This window comes from Hordeum vulgare, chromosome 5H, assembly GCF_904849725.1.
Source record: "Hordeum vulgare subsp. vulgare chromosome 5H, MorexV3_pseudomolecules_assembly, whole genome shotgun sequence".
Classification (NCBI taxonomy): domain Eukaryota; kingdom Viridiplantae; phylum Streptophyta; class Magnoliopsida; order Poales; family Poaceae; genus Hordeum; species Hordeum vulgare.
The window spans coordinates 23,311,715-23,313,783 of record NC_058522.1 but is presented as its reverse complement, the minus strand read 5'-3'; the positions used below and the strand labels follow the sequence as shown (position 1 = coordinate 23,313,783).

Here is a 2,069-nt window from a genome sequence, read left to right as displayed (position 1 = left end):
AAGTTTAAGTTTCTGAAAAAATCTAATTTAGTTTTTGAAATGATCAATTTCAATTATTTCAGAAAAAAATGTTTAAGTTTCTCAAAAAACCATTTCAGTTTTTGAAATGATCAATTTCAATTATTTTAGAAAAATAAAGTTTCATAGGGTTTCACATATAAATTTCACAAATTATATTTCACATTCACCAATATCACTTCTAGTTTACATATTCACAAATCAAGTATGGACTAATATCATTTGAACCAAATAACTCTTGCATATGTCACATGAAAAGATAGGTGGCACATTTCACATATATAAACCATGAATCTCTATCATATTTAACAAAGCCAAACTTCATTTTCACTTGAGTAATTTCACTTCAAAAAAATGAGTGGAATGAAGAGAAAAATCACTTCTATCTTTGTCAACGCTATCAATTTCACAAATTTCAATAACCCATTTCAGTTTTTTTGTAAAAAACTTATTTCAATCATTTTTAGAAACTGATTTTAGTTATTTCAAAAGACCGGTTTCAGTTTCTCAAAAAATTATTTCACTTTTCCGATTGACCAATTTCAATTATTTCAGAAAATATGGTTCACACATATGAATTCCTCGGGATTTCACATATGAATTTGAGAAAATATATTTCATTTTTCAATAATATCACTTCCAGTCTACATATCCGTTAATCAAATATGGACTAATATCACCTTCTTTCACAAATTTGAACCAAATAACTCTTGCATGTGCCACAAAATCAGATTGGTGCCATATTTCGTATATATGAGCCATAAATATCTTTCATTTATCACAAAACCAGATTTCGCTTTGCATTGACTGAATTTCAGAAGAAACAAATCATTTCTATATGAACCATCAATCGCTTTCATATTTCACGAAACAAGATTTCACCTTCACAAATGACAAATCTAACATTGAACAAACATCACAAGCTGAGATTTTTCTTTAGAAAAAATAGAAAAAATTGGCAGCCCCATTTCTTTCAAGGCTCCCAAATCTTCAAAGGATGATCACCGTTTATCTGGGTAAGAACCAATATCATGCAAAATAAAATAAAAATCATGAAGAACAGGAGACATGGGAGGAGATGGTTGGCTTCTTAGCTCACCAAAAGAGTTGGGGGACGAGGCAACGGATCCGACCGACGGCGGAGAACTGTCGGGCTTGATAAGAGGAACCTCATCGGCTGAGATATTCCCACCGTCGAGGTGACGACCAGTGTGGGGGCGAGCGTGGCGGCGGCGTTCATTTGGGCACAGATCGACGAGCCGAGGAAGGTTGCGCGGAGACACACTCCTCGTGGTAAAATCCATGTCCCTGGAGTTGATCTGTCCCTCCGCATGACCTCTCAGGAGTTGGGCTCATATCCGATCTGAGATGGCAGATACACGCGCCAAAGTTCAGATTACGGTGGATGGGGTCGAGAAAGAAGTAGCAAATCTTCGAGCTGAGTTAGGAGATCTGAAGGAATTGAAGGAAGAGGTGAATCAACAGCGAGCAGAAATGGTAAGTAACCATGCCTCGGGTGGGAAATAAGCTGGCAGAAATGAATGCTGAGATTCAGCAAACACCGAAACTCATCCTACAGAATATGACACTAAATAACCACAAGAGAAAAGTGGTTACTCTAGGATCGATAAGCCAATCAGAGTTTCAGTCTGCACAAGTTCCACCTGCAGTGATTAACATCTCAGATAGAACAACAGCAGATTCGTCTCATGTGAATAGGAACTTGGAAAACGAATTTTTGGACCACAAGTCAACTCGAGTTCCTAATATACAAGGTCTGACATTAGTTATACCAAGTGGAAGTCTGCTTACATAAAGTACAAAGGTGAATGCAGAGAAACATAAGGGAGTGCAGGAAAACCAACAGTTCAGGTTGACTGCTGGTAATCTATATCTATACTATTATTAAACAAGCAAACAAGAACTTTCTTAAATGCATCCAATAAATTGACCCACGACCAACCAGCACCACAGGATTAGTCCGATAAATCGAAATCTAACCGTTATCATTAATCCAATCACAGTCTGGTGTACGTTTAGCAATTTATCTT

The 2,069-nt window shown here is 36.6% G+C and overlaps 1 long non-coding RNA gene across 1 annotated transcript; it reads right to left on the bottom strand.

The window, feature by feature from the left end:
• Positions 1-792: 792 nt before the first annotated feature.
• Positions 793-1,745, bottom strand: LOC123398719. Its single transcript, XR_006610242.1, has 2 exons — positions 1,118-1,745; positions 793-1,030 (listed from the first exon to the last, which is right to left on the bottom strand). It is a non-coding gene; the product is annotated as an uncharacterized LOC123398719 (long non-coding RNA).
• Between the last annotated feature and the right edge of the window lie 324 nt (positions 1,746-2,069).